This window comes from Osmia bicornis, chromosome 2 (assembly GCF_907164935.1).
Source record: "Osmia bicornis bicornis chromosome 2, iOsmBic2.1, whole genome shotgun sequence".
NCBI lineage: Eukaryota > Metazoa > Arthropoda > Insecta > Hymenoptera > Megachilidae > Osmia > Osmia bicornis.
In genome coordinates this window covers 3,999,626-4,021,772 of record NC_060217.1, presented here as the reverse complement: position 1 = coordinate 4,021,772, position 22,147 = coordinate 3,999,626, and the positions used below count along the sequence as shown (strand labels likewise).

Below are 22,147 nucleotides of genomic sequence, written 5' to 3'. Positions count from 1 at the left end.
GGGCCCGTGGAGATTCCAGATGGTCGTTTTCTATGGATTTACATTATTTACAAACTGGTTTCTCGCGATGTGAAATAAAAATCGTTGCCTCCCACCCCTCCGCCACCTTCGGCCCGGCACAGAAGCGCGTCGAAAAAGAGACGAGGGATGGAGACTCGACTCCCTGCGAAAGACGAACGACTAGTGCCGCATTGTTCGACGTATATGTACGTCACCGTGTCCCCATGGATCGCGTAAGTACGTCGATGCGCTTGAGAACACGAACGACGAAAAAATATTCAAAGATTGATGACTCCGACACATTCGAAACGTCCGTGTTCCCTTCGCGATGCGACACGACGAGCAAACATTAATTCTTATCTTACTTAAATAAGCGATGTTCTTGAAATTTCATATGGTAATTATGAGACTTTAACAGACATCTCTATTAACAAGGACCTTGGAAGAAACAGAAGATCAGGCAGAAATTTGAAATTTAAACGAAAGATGCGCTATCGAATGAATGAATTACTCGAGCGAGCGTTCTCTTGTGAAACAGACTGTACTTAGCCAGTAGAATCGGTAGAAAATATCTAAGATTCAAATTGGCATGCGAAAATAACCGGTTTTAATCTAAATCGCGTTGTACCAGTAATTAGCAACAGACAGCCCCCCTTTTTTCCCTAGATCGAACGTCGGTTCACCGTCGCTCGAACACGCGCCCTATCGCGAAAACAATTTTCAATTTACCGAAAACCGAGTCGATTCGAAAACGATTAACCGATAAATTCCGGCGTGCACGGGTTGCTTAATGAAATCGCGATTGGCTGCCTGCTCGTAACACGTTCGCGAGCTGCCTCGAAAACGAAATTTCCTCGAGGAATCCGCTCGTTGCTCGAGCGGAGCCGAGCCGCGTCGCACTTAATTAACGCCTCTACGCCGATTAGGCCACTTGTAATAATCACGATACGCCACTGACACCTCGTATTTCAACGTTTTAACGATCCCATAAAAAAAACTTGGACCCCTCTCGTTCGAACATCGAGGAATTTTGCAGTCAACCAGAGAAAGACGGGGAGAAACGTTCGGGATGAGACAAGAAGGAAGGAGAAAGGACGATGATCGTAGTTACATGTCACCCAATCAGCCGGTTGCCCACGGCGTGGCGAATTAATATAATTTATGAAAATGAGCCACACCGTCGATGGCCACTCGATTCTCCCAGGCATTCCAGTACTCGAATCGCCAAGATTCGAGAGGACTCGCAGGAATTTTATGTTAAAGCAACGTCTGACAACGTTCAGTTGCACTCCTTCTGATGTTTCTACTTCGTATTCCTTACTTTGTATGATTTTCATATTACAGCGTGTGATCTCTTGATTTTTTCAATTTTAATATTACTCATTAGCGAATACCAAACGTATTATCTATATAACTTTCTCCGAAGGATATCATCTTAAATATTAAACAGAAGAGTAAGATATAAGTTTCCTTCCACCGAGCACACCCACGTATTTAATAAATCGATAATATTCAAAAAGCATACTGAAATGGTGCATTTCGAATTCAGTACGAAGTTGACCGAACGATCATTTCGTATCTGGAACAAGTATCGGTATTGAATTCCATCGAGACACTCGAAGAATGAACATTGTGCCGTGTAGTTTAAGAAAGGATAACGCGAAAGCAGCGCGAAATTGACGGCACAATTACGCGTCCGGTTCTTGAAAAAGCAGCCTCGTTCTTGGACGTTGTCGCGGGTTTCAAGGGCGACGATAACCGCAGAGAAAAAAGTCAGGGCCTCGGTGACAAGTTACCTCGACCCGACAATAATTCACGATGATCGTATCGAGCGGAACACGTACTTGATATCAAACGCTCGATTACTGGTTTCCAGAGCGCGGCTAAATAGAACAGCCGCCTTTCTTATCTTCTGCATAAATTTTCTTTATCAACTAGACGTCTGTTCGAGGTAACATTTGGTACCGTTCGAGCGGAATTGTGAATAGTTAACGTGTTACCGTGTAAAATTTTACTAATTACGTACACGTTGAAATAAAAAACAATTAGAAAAACCGTGAAAATTCATTGAAATTGAATTGAAATTATTCTAGGTCTATTTTTCAACTATGATAAACTTAAAAATGTCACTCACCGAAAATGCAGCACGTCGATGCTCGTCCAGGATCTGAAAGAAAATAGAAAAAACTGTTAAAAAATGTCTATACAAATAAAATAGCATTAATTATTTCGTTCGATCGAACGAGCGAGGCGCGCGAAACGCAACACTCAACGATGAACTTGAAATTTAATTGGCCATAAAGAAACAATCATTATGCAACTCTCGGTTTGCTTAAGTGGTTCCTGTTGTTAGAGCCAGCTTCCTACTTAACACTAAACGAACTGTGCATCGATAACCATCGATCAATCTGAGGATGCACTTTGCGCCGTGGTTTCGCGAACAGCTGACGAAATAGAGCCTTGTTTATAAATCTGTACAGTGCAACTTATGTAGTAATGAAAGCCTGATGAATGATTTTAAGAGGTGCTAAATGTGAATACTACTTTATATAATTCGGATTGCTGCCATTGAAATCGACCTACACGACGACCAAAAGTCGCTAAGTGCGAAGGTTACAAATTTTCAGTGTACCGCGTTATATTCGGTGGTGCATCCATTCCTCGAAGGGATGATTTTCGTGTTTGGAACCGGTCCAAAGCGAAAGAGGACGAGACGTGGCCGTCTAATGTGCTTTTTCGAATAAAGCTACTTACACGAAGGACATAAATATAAATGGATGTGTAATATATGGACAGGAAAAGGCTCGCGACGCAGAAACGTCTCAATTTCGAAGACATTGTTCGCGATTTACGCGAGAAAGGCTCGTGAATTCGGATGCATCGATGCTTTCTTCATAAAAATACGACTTCGAAATGATAAATAATGTTGCTTGCGTATGTAGTGACTTCGTATCGCTCGTTTTTAAAGAAAGTGAATTGAACACGGAACAATTTGCTTGGTGTTCGTAATGCGTGTAAAGACACGATGCTTTTCATTGTTCTCTCGCGATGGTGGAGAAATAAGGATGACGCTTAATGCATCGCAAATTTAATTGAAAATAGTCGCAGCAATTCTTTTGAGGATTAAAAATCTTTTTCGTTTTGGCGAAGACGAACTGCAAACCCAAAATGTCAACTAAAATTTTTCATCGATGAACGGGAAATTTTACATCAGTTATTTCGCCATCAAGTAGTAATTTTTTTAGCCCTACCGTGTAATTGAAAAATTCTTTAACAAAAACTTTGATGGATAATGGAGCAGACAGCAGAGATTACTGTTAAAAGTGACAGAAAGTTTGAGAAAAAAATAAAATCCAAAGGCATTCTTTTAAAAGCAGGTAACGAGCCGTGTGTTTCACGGGCAAAGAAAGAGGAGGAAGTCGATAAGAAGGTTGCAGAAATATTGTGCAAATATTTGCAAGGTATTTTACTTCACGCGATTCGAGGTCTCCATAGAAGACGCGGCAACGGTGAATCGGTCTCGGCGAGAAATCGAAACAAAAAGACGCCTTTCAATGGATTATTTGTATCCGCGGAAACGAAAGGGACCGATGAATACGCGAAAGCGGACGATTGTGACCGTGTTGCGTTAATTATCGTGATACGAAGTTGCGTTTCAATTTTCCTGCATTTTCTGAATGGACTGGCAATTAAAAAAAGGGACGGGTAGATGAGAGAAATGAACGAAAGAAAACGGGTTCGCGATGAATCTAGTGGCGAATCGAATTACTAATTAGCTTCTCTTTAAAACGATAAAATCATTGATTACTGAAATAAATGAATGTACGAATAATTATGATAATTATAAAAATAAAACGAAATAGCATAGAGTAAAATTTGTCTCTACGAGTTTTCTAACTTCACGCGGAATAGAGCTATAGCCCGGCCCGGTTGACGGAATCACTCTGTATATCGGGCGCCAATAAATATCTCTGAGGGTAAAATCAGTACGCGGGAGAAAAGCCATACAAAGTGACCGCGTCGATTTTTATTCGCGACGCGTGCACGAGAATTTATTATTGAAATCTCGCGCGGGCCGACCGCGCCGCGGTGCCGGTGCTGCACTCCGTTTCATCGAGTGTATCGACCGCATGGCAAACGCAACAAATCCGGTGAGAAACTAATTCTCCCGTCTCGTTTCGTTTCTCTCGTCCACACCCTGTACACCTTTTTCCAGTAACGCGTTCGAAATCCCACTGCAGCGAGCAAAAGTGTCCGTCATCGATTGCGAATCGACTTGTTGCTAACAATTCAGAATCCAAGACAAAACGTTTTATACTTTTTGCCGAATCCCATCGCTGATACATGCAATTACAATCTCAGCTTATCTCGCAAACAATTTACTTTGTTATGCCGGAAAGATACTTCTTAATACTATCTCTCTGTCACGATCCTTAACGAGAGGAAGAAAAAAAAAAGAAGAACGACAACGAGCAAAAGAGGAATGTGCAAGAAGATAAGCGCAGCAGATACGTACACTCGGGTATGAAAGAATTCGAGTCGCCTGAACGAATGTTTCTCGAATCAGTCGTTCATGATTAATTTATACCCAGAGACGGATGTAAATTCATTATAACCATAAAGTATAGCTAATTGGAAGCGTAAATCTTAAAATGGTCGGGACAGGAGAGGAAGGGAGCGCAATTACGATCAAACAGAGAGGCGAACGAACGTCAGGGAACTATCAAAAGGTAGTGAACCAGGCACGCGGCATTTACGAGGGCTTTTTAAAAAAATCCAACCCGTAGCTCCCGCTGCGCTGCGTGGCTCGCCAGCCAAACGTACGGTTATTCCGTCCGCTTAATGTTAAAAGAGCATTAATGTATAATTTACATTCGGCCAATTAAAGGCCAATTAGATACGAAGCGTTTCGCTCGCCAAGGGGATATCATAAAATGTCGTGTGTGTACGCCCTTCTGGGACACCGTACCACTCGCATCGACCGGTCTGCACGCTTTGATGTCTGCCTCTTTCGACAAAAATTATCCGCCATTCGCCTTGTCACTATGTGTGTACTGTGTGTTTTTTTTTTTATTCACCGAACCACACCGTTTTGTCCGCTCCTTCGACAACGTTTCACTAGCGAATAAATTTATACCGACGGATTTCATTGACGGTCGGGCAGGGGAAAAAAAAAGAGGTGGCCGGATAGGAGGATAATTAAATTGTAGCAACGCAGCTGTCGGACCGCGATGTAAAACTGTGCCGCGAAAAATAACAGCGAATCCGAATTGCAAATCGGCTGGCGAACGCGCGAGATACGTTATCTTGTTTTCTCGCCGTTTAAAATGAATTCGACGGATCGAGACTGCTTGCTATTAACTCCGTCTGCTAAGGAAATTCCAGCGTTCGCGCTTGAAACCACGGTTTCGAAAAATTCAGCAACAGCTACTCTCTCCAGCATCCAGGAAGGAGCACAGCGATTAAGAGGACGCTTTCTAGGATGCGCGGGAGGATCGTTAGGGAAGAGTCGTACGGCCGCTTTCTAACGGGAAATCAATTTCCATAAATCGAGTACGCGGTGTCCAGCGGGGAGACCACGGTGGAAATTAATTCGCGGGAAATAAAGGTGCAACACGGCCGGGGGGCAGTCGCTTTCCAACGGTAAATTAATTCGCCCCGGTAAAAGTAACACGCCGCGCTGGCGGTCGGTCGTGGGAATGTAAATAAGAAGAATGACCGTAAGGATGGACGCTTTTATTCATGGCCGGGACTGTTTAAGCGACTAACTGTACAAATGAGAGAAACAGGACGAGCGAGGATAAGGTAGAGCAAGGTGAAGAGGGGACCGGCGAGAGGCAGCGAGAGAAGGAGGATAAAAAAGCGAGTCCTCCGACGCTGGCGCACCGTGGAAACCTGTCCCTAATTGATAGGAAATTCCTTCGAGCGCCAGTACCTGCCAGATTTTTCAACGTGCCCAACAGGTTGGAACTGGATATCTTCGCGACGATTTGTAATCCGCGCGCCTACGACCCGCAGGCTCCGCGTCCTCCTCACCGTCGCGTCGCGTCGGGATCGCACCAACTGGAACATCCTCGATTCGATCAATTCCCATTCGTACACGCGACGATACATCTTTCCCTCCATTCACTCCGTTTTCTTTCCCCGCTTTTTTCGCGCGTCTCTGGGAAAACGTGAGGAAACTGCTTTATTATCATTCGAGCGTTTTACGACGCGTGAAACGCGTCGATTCTAGCATGATTCAGCACTTTTTCCAGCGAAGATGATTGCTGTTTCAATGACTGCGGGTACGAGTATCGAGTATGTGCTTCTATCGACGTTCAAGCTGTTAATGACATGGTACAAAGGTGTTTTTAGCGTGTTTTCTTTCTGCACCTGTACGACTGAGAACATCAGGTGTTAATGACGAAGAATTTATAGTCGTGCGTTTATAGCGAGGAAGGTCTGATTGCTCAGCTAGTCGTTTAGAGATTAGAAGATGCGGAATACAGTAATTAAGAAAACTCCTGCAAGCAATGTTTCAATTTTATCCCAGTAACCCAGTAAATAGTATAGCCAGATGATTCGGTATTAACGATAAGCCGTCCTCGTTATCCTCGATTCCAACGATAGATAATTTTCGACAGCGCGAAAGTAGGCCTACGATGTCCGTTCGACTTGGTCAAGTCGCAGATCTCGTACGAGTTTTCCTCTCGGTTGTGTTGTACACGGAACAGCCATAAATTTATCGGGAACGCGTCCACGTGATATCGGTTAATTCCCGACGGTACGACACGGCGCCATGCTTACGTAGGTGCGTGCGCAATTAACGACAGAGAGCCGAGTATAATGAAGACCGGTCGAGTACTGTCCAGGAACAGCTGCGGACGAAGGCGAACAGTGGGTTGCCATGTCGGCCGGACAGAGACGAGAGAGACCAGTTCATTAGCGACACTCGCTAAGGCCTGCCTCGCAGACATCTGTTTTATTTATTCGCTTATTTTTCACCTCCTCTGTCCGCTACACCCTACCCTTTGCTCGTTGCCATCGTACGTTTTACGCTTTCGATCACTCGTTGACACTGTTCGACTCCCGACCAAACTGTCGCGTGAAAAAGAATCGAAATACTTGGTAAAACAAGAAAGAATAGTAGAAAAAGAGTTTGGTAACACGAAGTTACCTTGTGAAAATCAAATTTCCCAGCCGCGGTCCTTCCCCGGGTCGACGGTGACCGCAAAACCGCCAATTTTCCCGATCGTCGTCCGTACACAGAGAGAGCGAGAGAGAAAGAGAGAGAGAGAGAGAGAGAGATATATATCGTTGACGTAGAGAGCAAGAGCGAGTTCGGGCGACGAGCGACAACAGGTTGAATTAATTGACAAAGATAGCATTTTCCGCGTCGACGTGCCTACCTAAACGCAAATATTCGATTGCGCCCCACTGGTTCTAGGGTCAACCAGGCCTGCCAGAGTACCGAGAGGAGCAGGAACAGGAGTATGAGGAGGAGGAATAGGGTGGATCAGAGTAGAACAGAGTAGATAGATAGAGAGGATGAATAGAGGGGTGGGATAGATAGGTGAACACGATGGGTGGATGGTCGGAGAGGGTGGGCCCGCGGTTCGGTTGATCGAACACATTTTAATCAATTCCATTAGTCCGGCCTGTAACCGTCCACACGGATATTTGACGGTGCTCGGTGATGGTAGCCCGAGTGGCGGGTTAGCCTGTTTCGGCGCGTGTGCTTGCCAGCTCGCTCGTTCGTTTCTCTAGCGAAGAGCGCGCGTGGGTGTGGATGTGGGTGTGCTGGCAGCAGGTTGAGAGAACGATAGGTAGCCGAACGAACGGTCCCGGCCGGTTTACGAACGACGAGGCCGTCGGTCGTTGGTTCGCCAGCGACGTCATCGTTTCGGTTTACACGCGCCAATCATCGGCCGACTAATTGGTCGGTACTCCGCGACCGATTCCGCGCTCCATCGATTCCGTGTGCGGCCCTCACCACCCTCCTCCACTCTGCCCCTGACCAAATCACGCGCGTTTTCGTGAGAATATAGCGCGATTAATGCCGTTACCGCGCTCTGCCCGCCTCCCGAAGCTGCTCTAACTCTTTCTACCGTTCGTCCTGTCGCCGCGTGAAACTAACGATACGCGACGATTATTCGTTCGGTCCCCATACGCTTCGTTTATCGACGGTCAATTCATAAATTGGTATTCGTGGAATAAGTTGAAATAAATCGGAATCAAATAGGTATAATTTCATGACACGAGGCTAGAGCGGAAAATCAAAACGCGAAACGTATCGTGTCCGCTGTTTGTAAAATGGACACGTTAACACGTGTGTCATCTAATCATCGCGATCCTATCGCGTGAACCGTGCGCATGAATACCTTCTAAATTAGAGGCACGATGGTATACCGACCGCGACCGTAGCCTTCGTTAGGCACTTGTTTGTCAAATGCTAGTAAACCAATGTGCCGTTAATGAGACGATACCTGGACGACGAACGCGAGCAGAAATACACCACGAAACGCACGAGCCTTGCATTATATCGAAAGAGTAAGGTAGAAAAAGGACGACCACCAATCCTCGCTGAACTCTTAAACTTTCAAATAGAAACACACAGGATATAAATATATCAGAGCGAATAAAACGAAACGATCAACTTCTTTCGAAGGTAAAAATATAATAATAAGATGAAAATAAAATTAATCCCGTTCCCCGTTGGACGTTGGTAGTTGAACGGAGAAGTAAACGGCAACAAAGCCGATAGAACGTAAAAATTTTCATACGTCGATTCCGGCCGGCGAGCACGATCGATCTTATCGCAACGCGATAGCTCTGAAAACGTAAATTGGATCTATTCAAAATTTCATTTTTCCGTCCGCCCGTAAAAACCGGAATAAATTGAACCACTAAAAAGTATTCGTATCCGGTAGCGTTATTCCGCCTTTACAAGTCCACGTCCGCGACGTAACCTTGTTACACGGATTCCAACAACGCCGGAACACCACAAATACGTATCGTCGTATGATCAACGAGAGAATACGAACTGCTCGAATATTTTCAAAGTTTACGTTCGATTACCGTCACGATCGGAACCACCTGCCGCGATCAACTTCCCTATGGACGTTCAACACGCGGTGCAAAAGCAAATTTTTATCTGTACTCGTGAAATACTTAAAGGTACAGTATGTAATTAGAAATTGCACCGGATATCATTCGAGCTTACGCTTAAACAACGTAATCTTCGCGTTTTACATAATTACTTCGTAGCCAATTCCCGCTCGAGCTAAAATAACTACTAATTCAAGAGAAATCAGTGTACCGTACCCCTAGGAATTTCATCTAGCCTTAAGTACGAGAGACTTTAATTACATACCGAGCCATTCTCGTTTCTCCATATTACGCTGGTCGCGATTTCAATGAGCATAAAACACGATTTTTACGCTTCGTGTAATTGCTTCGAAGCCAGTTTCGTCGCGGCGCCGCGTAGAAACAGAAACAGGTAGGTAGATCGTTTATTAACCACGTGAGAATTCGTGACATTCGATCAATGGGCTTTTAATTGCTCGTCGTTCGATCGTGATGGGCCGATATTTATTTGGAATATGTAATTAGGAATATGCAATAGTTTCGAACTAATAATATCGCCGCGGAATGATGCTATTTACAATTAAGCCGAGTAATCAGGAACGATTTATTTATCGACGGGCAACCGACGAACAGACCTGGTAAAACAGTCGGGGTTAACCTTTTAGGCTAATATGACATACAGGGATACGAACCGCACTGCTTCACCGCAACGGCGGTTCCGCGTGCGCGCCTGTGCTTTGTGCAACATGATGGAAACTTTGCGTTACACGTTCGTTACATGCTATCTATTGATGCCCGGCCAAGCTAAATGAACTGACGGTTCGTCGGCGAACGTCAAGCCCGCTTTGAACATAATAGAGAACATTAGGGATTTATTCGGGGGTCGAAGGTGTACCTCGAAAATTCCACAAACGCTGATACTTCGAACATCGACATAGCTAATAATCTGATCATCTTTCGTCTTTCAAGGGAGTATCTAATTGGATTAATTAGAATTTCATCGACGTACAATAGAAATGGAGATGCGACTGTAAAAATGAGGCAAAACTTGGTTTTACGCAGGTTGAATAAATAAAACGCTTCGACGGACAAGTTTCGACGACCGAAGAATTATTTGAAGTTTTATACAGAGCATCAAAACCGCGAGCAAAGTCGCGGCAGTAATAGAAGATCAGTTTTATAGCATGTTCCGACATTTCCATATTAAATCACGGTCGACGGGAACGCGAACACGGTTATAGAGCCACAAAGGAGGCTCATAAAATATAAAAAAAAAAAAGTATGAAATTGCAACAGTGTAATTCCTGTGTGGTGTTTTAGAATCTAGATCACTCCGTCGAATTAAATGTTATTTGTTGCATTAAATTCTTATTTATAATACACAGTTTTAGGTCTAATATCATTGTTGTAAATGATTGATAACATTACAATGTACCATCTTAAGTCTCAGAGCGCAGAATCTAAGAATAAGTCCCGTGCGTCGCCGACCTTCCGGACGTCACTTATCAGATAATTGAACAAATTTTTTTTTACCCGAACACGTCTTAAGACTTGACAACATTTCCCAACACAAATTCCCGAATGCTTAATGAACCTTTGAAACACTCGATCGCAAAGGTGGTCGAAATAATTGAAAATAGCCGACTGACCAGGACGGAGAAGGTAATTCAGCGAGCCATCGAGTCGAGGCCTAATTTATATGTTAATTTTACGGAACAAACGATTCCCGGAATGGCTCCAGGCGACACGGGGATCGGACTTCGATCTCGTTCGCCCTTCGTTATCGATCACCATGAGAAGTTCCGCGAACTGATGAGATACACATACGCGGCCATACTCGTCGTGGCACATGGGAAATTCTGGTAATCAGGTAATCATTACTTGTACGACATCGCTCAGACATGCATGGAACCAACCAACGGCTAGTTCGAGGATAAAAATCGTCACACTCCGATTTCTCTATCGATTTTTTTTCCACGCGCACTCGAGGATCGGTTATTCGACAGAAAAAAAATTTCTTCTTTTTTTTTTTTCGTTTTCTCGTACATTCGGTTACCAACGTCACACGAGTCCGACCAGAGAAAAGAACGGAATGATACTTTGATGTAGTCACCGGTCTCGCTCTCTCGAGTTTTGCTACACTGGAAACAAATTTTCCCGCTTGTTGTTTTATAACGGAGGATTTTCGCGCCGCGTCGCGTTTGTTCGTGTCCAGCTTTCAACTGTATCCTCCCCCTTTATCTCTATGTTTTGTTTTTCCACCCTTTTTCGCACACCCCTTTTATTTTCCCTACCTTGAACCCTCCATTACAATAATTTACTAACCAATAACGTTAGTGGAATTCATCGGTTACGAATTCGTAGTTCTAATTATTCTAATTATTCTCGTCGTCATGTTCCGGATAAAATGAAAACGAAGAAAAAAAATCGATCGAACGATTTTATGCGTTCAATTACGTGCAATTAATGATTAATCCGTTCGTTAACGGCAAACACGAACGTAATTGCTAATTACAAATTAATTTAGTCGACGGGCTTACGGCACGTGTACACGAAGGGGCGTAATTCGAAATTAATTACTATATGATCCGCGATTTAAATTTATAATCCTATTCGGTCGCCATTGTAATTTCCGAGTTATTACCGTTTACTGTCCTAATTTCGAGTCGAACGCCACCATTAATGTAGTCGTTGGTCCTTGTACGCTCATCCCCTCGTCGTAATTAGGGATTTTCCTTTCGACTAAAGCGTCACGAAAAGTAATTCGTCTCATAAATTTTGCGAATGTCTCCTGTCATGGAATGTTCCAATAATAACGCCTTGTAAAAGTGGAAAACGAGAACAGGCTCCTCTCGCTTCAGCTTCGTGTTCTCGATCAGGCACGTAACGACCATTCTTCATGACGGTCACTGTTTTGGAAAGGCCTATTACGAGGCTGACACGGCCACGATCGCGGATCCTCGATGAGAACGACAGTTGGGCTCAACAGTTGTTTCGCTCGATCGTAACACGCGACACGGAAAAGAGTTATTACCATTAATTTGTATCCTTCCCTTCGTACGTGACATGTTCTTGGTTTCGTTACCAACGTTCCCCTTACTCTGACGAGTGATCGATCAAGACGAACCCGTTTAACCTCTTTAGAGACACAGGCGCATGTGTAATTTTCTTTTTAATGAATATCGCACGATGATAAATAATGTATCCTAATCAATGTGTCGTAGAAAATGAGAAAGAAGAAAGGATCGTTCCAAGCGCTCTGATGGATGATGAAATTTAAATTGAAATAATTCCGCTAATTAGATAAGAGAAAAGGGGAACCGAAGAAGAACATCGACAAGCATCGATTCTATAGATGATTTTGGAGAATACGTTGTAAAGCCGGGAGGCAAATGAAATTGATCATTTTCGACGAATTATTTGCTGGACTGCGTATAACATTACACAAAAGGTAGGTAGAGCGTATTGTTATTATAATTTTTTTTTCCCCCCTCCTCCTGTCTGTTCGCTTATTTTCTATCCAATTTTCTCGATACAATGCGTGCTCACCAAACAGAGGTATTTAGTCGCGAGCAATAATGAAAATGTATAATAATAAATTGTAATAAATCTGGCTCGTATAAAGTTTGATTTGTATTACGAACAGTGATATTCGATGCATTGAATTTTTCGAGATTCAATTACAATAACGAACGGCAGTGCACACACGTTGCCGCGGAAAAAGCTTGTGTAATTGGGATGATTAATTTTTAATCGATGCCATACATACACGCGCACCGAACCGTGTATCGGTTGCATTGTTTTTCCGCATCATCGCGGCCGCACGCTTCAATTAGCGTTGATTATTTTTCAGCTGGACGCGACGCTTTTTATCAGTTTATTAATAATTTTTCTTTTTTTTAATTTGTGTTCGATGTACGTTTAACGATATTCCCCGAGCCTATGGATTTTCGATATTCGGCTAAATACGCCCAGTGATACGATGCACGCAAAATTAAAACGCATTCGTTGCTGGCGCCCGTACACACACGCGCCTGTACACAGTGATTATTTAAAAAAATTAAATTCCTCTATTCCAACCGGTTACGCGTATGTTTCGCGTGAAATTTGTTAATAAAATTCCCTCCGACTCTAAAGCGCGTCAATTCGACGGAGAAAACAAGCTGAATATCGTCGGAGAACTTTCGCCGGAGAGATTCGTCAAATAAAATGAAAAAGAAGAGGAACGAATGGAAAGCGATTTAAGACAATCTAGATCGGGAGAAACGAACGAACGATGTATCCATTTCTAAACGGAAGTCAGGGATCACAGGGTGAATTTGCTACGAAGAAATAGTCGAAAACCACGAGGAACGGTATCCAGAGCGCAAAGGAAGATCCCATCGGTGTCCAGAAACGTTCGCCAGAACTGGTGGCGTAACCTAAACCTTCTTTTTCCTCTTTGTCTCTCAGTTTCTATCGAAAATCCCTTCGGACCGTATTCCTTCAACGATAAAGACTCGGGTGATAAACTACCCCGAGGCACTCTCCGTTGCCGAAAAATCGTGCTGTTCGAGCGGACCAAGGGTGAAAAGAAAAAAAAGAAGAAAGGAGCAAAGAGGGGGAGTAGGTGCGCCGGTATGGTAGGTGCCGGTAGTACCAGCACCTAATCAAGCAATAACTATTTGTCAGTTCCCCGGGCAACCTAAATCCAAGCTAATTCGACATCCGTGTCGGACACAGATTCGCTATCGGGTATCTCTTTCTATCTGGACGACAGCATATTCGCATTAGCCAGCCCCGCAACCCACGCTCGATCGACTCTCTCGACCACCGTCAGCACTCTCTCTCCCTCTCTCTTCGATGTTACCCTCCTCTGATACTCCTTCCACCATCAGGACTCTCATTCACTCCAACCATCCTCCCTTTCGCCACCCTTCCTTCCTTCCTTCGTCCTGTTCACCTTCTCCATCTATTCCGTCTACGCTTTCCACCCTTCTTTCTTTCTCCAACAAGCTCTCTCCCGTTTTCCACTCTCCCACTTAACTCTCTCACGGTGTCCCTATTCCCGAGTCTCTCTCTATATCTCTCCAACGATCCCCTGTGCTTTTGCGTTGATCTCTCGTCGCTGTCGACTAAGTACGCCATATACCCACGTGCATCACACCATAGGACCAGATCTCGACACGATTAGGGCGGTACTCAATTCGACGTTTCGTCGATTCGGTCCCTCTTTCTTTTCTCCAACGATCACTGCCGTTATATAGGGAATCCTCCGGTGCGTTTTTCCCGGCCAGCCGTAAATGCGACAACCCTTTCCGTGTGAGCCAGAAACTGCCACTCCGGCTGATTTTCTATCCTACCCCCCTTTGCACGCGCTCGGAATCGCTTCGTTTTGACCCTTCTTTTTCTTTTCCAACCCATCTCTAACCCTCCTACTTCTTCCGTGTCCTTTTTTCAAACGCGTTTAATTAATTTTAGTCCACCGGATTCGCGCTATTCCCACACGTGTCTCCTTTACTTCCACTCGTGGAGAATTCTGCAGGATTTTTCGCCGAATTCGCGTCGATGTAACTTTATTATTTACAACGAGGAGCGCTGACAAATTTCCATCGGACGGGGGACAAAAATGGTTGTTTGCTTTCGTTAAAACGGCCCGAAAGGCGAATAAATACATCGTTCGATACGTAACGAAATTAGAATTTATAATTTCCTTCTGGTACGGATTTTCAATCGATTCCTCTGTGTGTGTTTTTTTCTTTTTTTATGTTTTATTCCGTTTCGCTTCATATGATTCGGTTCTCTCCAATCAAGTGCGATTTGTAAACGTTCGAATTCATTTCTTTTTTCTCCTCTGTTTTTTGGATTAAAGGGACGCTGTGGCCCGCTTTTATCCTTCCTCGTTGCAGAAATCGGCATCCTTTTTTCCGGCCGGGAAACTCGACAACGCGTGGAAATAGATTTCGAAATGAAACACAACAGGCAGCGGCGGCGGTGGAACGCTTGAACCGCGCCAACCACCGGAATAATTCCGAACAAATATTATTTACAACGCTATTAAAGTTCATTGGCGCGAGTGTGCTGACCGTGTTAAACGGCGAACATTCACGGCTCGTCCGCTCGTTGCTGGTCCCGGATGTAAATAATAAAATTCCTCTTCTTTATCCGTGTTATACCGTTTCCGTGAATGAAATTTTTCTTTCGATAGGGTAGGAATTTTCCCTTATTTTTATCCTGTCTACTTAAGATATTTTACTAATTAGTTTATAACGTCGCGTAGAAGATTCAACTGGTAACTGGTATTCTAAATCTTACTACGGTAAAAGGAGAAAAAGAAGAGAAACGAGGCATTAAGAGGATTATAAATATCGTCGAAGACTATCGCTCAATTAGCACCAGGTATCCGGTGGTTATCTCGGAACGCACGCGAATCACGGTAGAGCCCTGTTTGCAAATTAAGGATTCACCGAATGTAACTTCCTGTACGAGACGCGTTTAATTCGTAAGAGCACGGAATGACGTGTTTTACGAGTTGGTTGTTAAGCTTTTCAGTTACAAAACCGGATTCGTGTTTGTTCCTCCGGCTACAGATTAATCGAAATCCGTTCTCGTTTCTCAGCCTCGTCGAATGCTCGGATTCCTCGCTACGCAAGGTGTGTCGCTTTCCATCGAATTCCTCTTCGGCAGTTCATTTGTCGTTTGAATTTAAATTATTACCAAAACGAAAAATTACTGAATTCAAATTCAAAAAAAAATATATCAAGTGACCAGGTAGTAAAATTGTTTGCTGGAGAAAGTTGCATTCATTCGACAATGTTAATGCATCCATTAGCCAAGTTGGCCAGTTGCAGCCGGAAAAATCGCCGAGAGATTATCATAGTCGTTAATCATCCTGGCGTACGGTGTACCACGATGCTCTAGCGAGATCTAGATACTCTATCATACAAGAAAAGGATGCACGGATGTCTCCTTCGCAAGTGGCATGCATATATAAAGGAATCTTAAAGAAATCAGAGAAAGTCCGAAGAAAGAGAAAGCATCTTAAACGTATTTGTAATGAGATATTACCAGGTTCTTAATGAACATCTTTATCGAATTAATTAATCATTCGTGTTTGAATTTCAGTTGAATACAGAACGAGGACACAGATGAATGAAGTAGAAAGGAAAAAGAGAGGAAAGGTATGTAGTTAGGCGGAACGGTAAACACACGTTTAAGAGATGGTAGAATCGTAACGAGTTCGAGTCATCGCGTTGCTCGGCCTGCCTCGGTGTCTGCCATTTTCTATCGTGGAAACCAATTAACTCTAATTATCGATATCCCGAGCATTAACGGTGGCGATGTGCTGCTGCAGGGAGGGGGGCCTCGTTGATGGCAATTAAAACGCGATCGAACGTCTCGGAAATTGAAAAAGCAAGGAGAAAAGACGAAGGCGAGAGCTGGTGAACGTTGTTCACCTGGAACAACGCTCTCCTCTCCTCCCTTCTTCCCTCTTTCTCTCTTTCTCTGGCAGATTTAATTCCTTCAAGGAGAGATCAGGAATCCACGAGTGAAACGAAACGAAACGAAACGAAACGAGAGGAAAGAAACATGGAGCAACAGGGATATCAGAGACGTATGCACGGACGAATATAAATAGACGGCTACCTACGTAGACGTCCGTGGATGTCCTGGGTGGGTTCAATTAAGCCCCCATTACACTTTTACACGGGGCCGCATTAAAGCTCGCAGCTGGTCGCGAAGTCAGATATTATTTATCGGTTGACTTACGCCGAGCTCATTTGCCCGGCAAAACGACCAGCCGGAGAAAAACGACGGGGAGCACTTACGTTCCTCTCGACGATACCATTGGCCGATCTCGGTTAAATCTCGAAGGTGATTGGCCGTGGGTGCCGGTTGGAAAGTTCGTCTCACGAAACGGCCCCGGCCACCGCCGCCACCACCACAGATGATAGAATATCTTATTAGTCGGACAATGGGCAATCAGAGACGCCATACAGCCTCTCTGTTAGCGGTCCAATCTCTCTCCTTCTCTCTTACACTCTCTTTCTCTTTCTCATTCTCTCGTTTTCGATCTTTTGGTTAGGTCGGTGCACGTCACTTTGTCCTGCACACGAGCTTCGTACCTATTCAAGGTCGCCTGGATTCGACTTTTGACTCGGCTGTCGGATACCGGCTAATACACCGCTGCCTTTGGACACACCTCTTCCAATCGACACCCATAAGAACAATACGGGTAATTGGATAGTGCCGAACTCCGGATAGAACATCAGAGAAATTGAGATTTTCCCGTATCGCAATCAGTTCCGTATGGTCAATGGTATCGTTCGAGCCACAGTGAATCCGTGAACTAATCACACGGTGTGTATTTTAGAATTCCGTGAAATAATATTCACGATTCTTCCGAGGTGAAAATTCACGCTCGAGATATTTTCGGGTAAAGACAACGATTCTCGCCGGCAGATAACGAGCTCTCGAATAATTTGATTTACGACGGATACGATTAAACAATGGCCGCGAATGCGCCCCGTCGCGTCGCGTCTCGATTCAATCGCGGTTCAGAAATCGATAGCGGAAGGAGCGGTTCGATCGTTAGCATCGCGACAAAAAAAAAAGCAGAGAGTTTCGTTTCGGCGAGGATAACGAGTATAGTAGTAACTGCGCGACCGATTGGTGTTGGGATAACAAGACGTTGCGCGGATTGTTTCGCAGACAGCAACCGTTTGTTCGGGTTCACCATTGTTCGCGACCGAAAACGGGCCCGAAGCGTTGTTCCCTTCGCGACAACCGGGTATATTTTTGCACGCGATATCTCATCGGCGACGCGTGAAACAATTTTTGCACGCGTTGCGTCGCGACTCGCGAAAATTTCCGCGAAAACACAGTTACACCGGCTGTGTTTCGAAAGCTTCGCGTTTGTTTGTCCGAACACTACGGTTCTCGTTTTACCGAGTTACCGTGAAACGTCGAAATTTATTTCAGAAACGTGAGTGTATTTTGCCATTCGATATTGCACGACTTTTTATTCGCTGAAGTTAACGTGACATAAGGAAAAACGAAATAAAAAGTGTATTATAAAATATTTCACAAATTCAAATTGATTTTAATATTTAAACAGAGCGAAACTTTTTCTACCGTGTCTTTTTAACCCTCCTTTTAACTTTTACACCACATTTCCCACTCACCCCACACACTATCTCAACGAAGCATTCAAGTTGGAAACCCACAAAATCTCCAAAGTACGATTCACACCCGATGATCGCTGATTCTCCGAAAACTACTGTCCGAGGGTAAAAGGGAAGATAAGTCGGTCAAAATCCCGAACAGTAGAATCGAGTCAGGCGCGAATCACATCAGATACCGGTCACTTCTCTGCGAAGCCGAATCTATCCGCGAATCTCGATAATTGAGGTCCATGGATGAACCGTATCCTAAGGGGAGCCTAAGAACGAGAAAAAAAGCCAGCAAAAAAAGGTGAAAAAAAGCACGAGGGTCCACCAAGAGTCAGAGAAATCTCCGCGTGACGTTCAGATTCGAGTCGCGATAAAAAAAGAAAAAGGGAGCAACGAAGAGCTAAAGAAGAAAAAGGACTTTCACCGAAGTAAAAGACAAGCGTACGAATAGTTATTTGTGGAAAAAAAAAAAAATTAAAATTGTCGGTGGTGCACTACGATAATTCTCCCTTATCTATTCCTCGTTGCGGCACGAGTCACCGGAAAGCGGCTGGGTATCCAGAATCGCGGCCAATAACGATAACTCGACGTGGAAGTCCGAGATCGAGCGATTTACTCGCGCTGTGAGGAATCTCTTCAGGTTCAGAGGGCAGCGCCCTTGCTGCGCGTTAACTCTCCCCCGCTGGGCGCACCGACATGCGATGCTACGGGGTTGATGAATGGATTGGGCATAACACCGGTACGGGGAGAGAAGTTCGGAAGTGGAGATCTCGCAGAGGCCATTGGGGAATCGCGATGAGCGATCGGGCATTGGCGCAAGACGACAAGCGCCGATTCCGAGCGTGCGTGGGTGTACCAAAAGTATCTCCAACCGGGCCAACTTTTCGATCGTTCGGCTTAAACAAATGTGCTGCTTCTTTTCGAACAGGGTTGCTCGTTTCTACAGGATAATTCCAACCGTCTCGAATCTTGCTCTGTGCTTTTTCTTTATTTTCCCTCGATTCGATGTTGCGAACCATTGTTGTTTCGAGGAATGGCCAGGTTCGACACGACTTACGAGTTGTTTCTTTCCGACCATGTACGGGGTGGAATAAGGTTTTCTTTTCGAAGGGATTAGATGTAATTCAAGAATTTATTGTTCTTTGAAAAATTCTTCTAATAAAGTGTCGTTACGACACGTAATCCGCGATTACCAGATATTATGGAGAAATAAAGTGGGTGTAAGGTAATCACCGCAGGGGTGAGGCATGGAAATGAAAGGTTCCTCCGATTTTCTCGTTGATTGCGTTAAAAAGAAGGGAATGAAGGTGAATGACGCGGCTCGTAAAGACACCGGTACATATCTTCCTCGACCGTGAAATAAAAATATCACGCTGTGAATTGGCCGGTGAGCATGGGTGATTTATTAATTCGATTAAACCCCATAAGAAGCCGTACCGGTGGTTTAATCTTAGTTGAGTGCGACCGGTCATTTTTATATAGTGCGTGCTCTCACGCGAACCACTTTATGCGGACAGATTGAAGCTCGCATAAACGTTCCTCTTCGACAACTAACAACTGCATACTATTAAAGATCCTACCATTAATGGGTAATCTATTATAATGCGAAACTGTTTGGACGTTTATATTACGCTTATAACTTTTTACTTGCAACACTGTTGCTGCTTCTTTCTCTTTTTCAAAACAATTTTATTCGTCGAAAGTGGATCTACTTTTTCATAAGAGAATTTTAATTGGAACCTGCTCATTGATTGATGTTAACACGGGACTATAATCCGAGTTTAAAATTACGTACGATATTTTAGGTAGGGTTAATTAAGTAATTCCGGTCGTGACGCGTAAAAATCATCGTTTCGTTTTATCTCGAACAGTTACTTGTTACACTGTTTAGCGGTGTTACCGCGAAAGAGAGGGGAAAAAAGGAGCACTCGCGAAGACACGGAGCATGGAAATTGCTCGACGAGGCAATTTCTATGCATAACACGAGAGTAATGGGAAATAATTAACAGGGCTCTGGAGCGATCATTTTTTCTCACCCGGTACACGCGTATCTGCCTGCTATCGAACGAGTGGCTATTAAAATTATAAATACGACTATTATGTTTCATTATACCGAACCAATTAACGTAATGTCCTGGCATCGATTGATGCCGATACTCGCTAAACTCACAAATATGGATTTCTTTTAACTTTACGATCTCGTTTTCACTTTAATAACATTCATTATGGCAAATTAAATTTTTCATACTTTCCTCTTCGAATGAAACGCAATTAACACGTGTTCCTTTTAATATCTAAATAGATTTTTGGAAAAATTCTCTACGAAAAAGTGTTCCAACAAAATGTTAAAGACACAACATTTCAATTCGTCAATTTTTGATAAGTCAGCGTTTTAGGCAAAGATAAATATACCGATCCATCTAAAAATAGAAAATACTAATTCACTTTTAATCATAAAGAGACGGAAACTATTCAAGCTGCACAGATAGGAATTCAATTTACGAGTCGATTAATTTCGAGACACTTTGCGGTGTTGAAAGTCAACGAACGCCCACACCCTCGAACGTTTCGTTCTTATTAAAAAGACGACACGGCTATCAAAGCCGCTTCTCTCTGGACATCGGAAACATTTTACCCGCGCAACATTACGCCCGTCAACGGTTATCTGCGAAATCAGCGAAAGTACATTAAATTACACGTCCGCCGCGAAGCGGACTCTGCCTTTCATTTCGTTGCTGTCAACGGGTAATCGTGGCCACCTTCAGCAAAAACTGACCATCGCGAGTTCGTTAAAACGAAACGCCGCGCCAGAGGATCCCCGCCTTGCTGGAATCGAAAGATCAATGAAGATTTCTGATCATCCGGACGGTCGATTTATTAAACTGTTGCGTAAGTTTTAATCGCAAGAAACTCTCATTAAAAATCTTACATCATAAACCTGTTTCGGTGAAACGTGATCGATTGTGAATTGTATTATTAAACAATTGCGAAGTGTACCGAAAGAAATGACAAATTAAATGATCTCCTGAGAATCGAGACCACACGGATTTCTTCCTTGTATAATTTAAAACTGAAATCGCAACAAGGCAAATCGATTTGGAGACAGAAACAATTCCGAGGAAGTCCATCGCCTAAGCCAGGCCACAATCGCGTCATCTCGGCGGCCACTTTTAAGATACCGGTCACATAACCGCAAGATTTTCAATTTCCTCGTTATCCTTACGTGGCCTCCCCGAGAGGGCCGCGGGCATATCGAAACCCTTTCTCTCTCTCTCTCCCTCTCTGGTCGCCTCGTCCGCTGCATTCATTAACGTAACACGATTTATCAATTAGCGTAAAAGGCAGCGATAGATAGTCGTTCTGATATGTTGCCCCGTTCCAGCTACGCGGCAACCCCCTCCACACCCTTTGGCCCGTCGCAACACATTCGCTTTGAGCCCGCATACACGCGAGCACGCACTTCCGTGGACCGGCCACACGGACGATTCCTGCGGGTCGTTGTACACGAAGACCGGATTCGTGTGCGGAAACGAACATCGTGTGCAGGGATGTGCGAGAGAACGCACGGCTCGCTGCATGTGCATCTGCACTCGTGTACCGAGTGCGTCAAGACGAATCCATGGGGGTTGGCAGGGTGTTAACGGGACAAGTTTTCAGTAGTAAATCGGCTTTTCCAAAGTTCCAAGGTTTTCCAACCTTGTCTATTTGAGAACAGGGGAGGTGGACCACACAGGAAGAGTGTTTCGAGATCGAATTTTGTTTCAAATTTCTATAAGTGATCAATGATTTCTTCGGATCAATAAAGTTATTGAATGAGCAATGAAATCGATCGATTCGCGATACATAGTAAACACGTGTGGATATATACGGATAGGAAGAACGAACACACGTTCGTTTTTCCACTCTGCCTAAAACCGTCGGCGAGC

The 22,147-nt window shown here is 44.1% G+C and overlaps 1 protein-coding gene across 1 annotated transcript in view; it reads right to left on the bottom strand.

The window, feature by feature from the left end:
- LOC114878902 (LIM/homeobox protein Lhx9) overlaps nucleotides 1-22,147 on the bottom strand; it is a 178,265-nt gene that overhangs the window by 132,643 nt on the left and 23,475 nt on the right. Inside the window, exon 3 of the mRNA XM_029193188.2 lies at nucleotides 2,135-2,167. The gene's annotated coding sequence lies outside the window, so the exon portion shown is untranslated. The remainder of the gene's footprint in view (nucleotides 1-2,134; nucleotides 2,168-22,147) is intronic.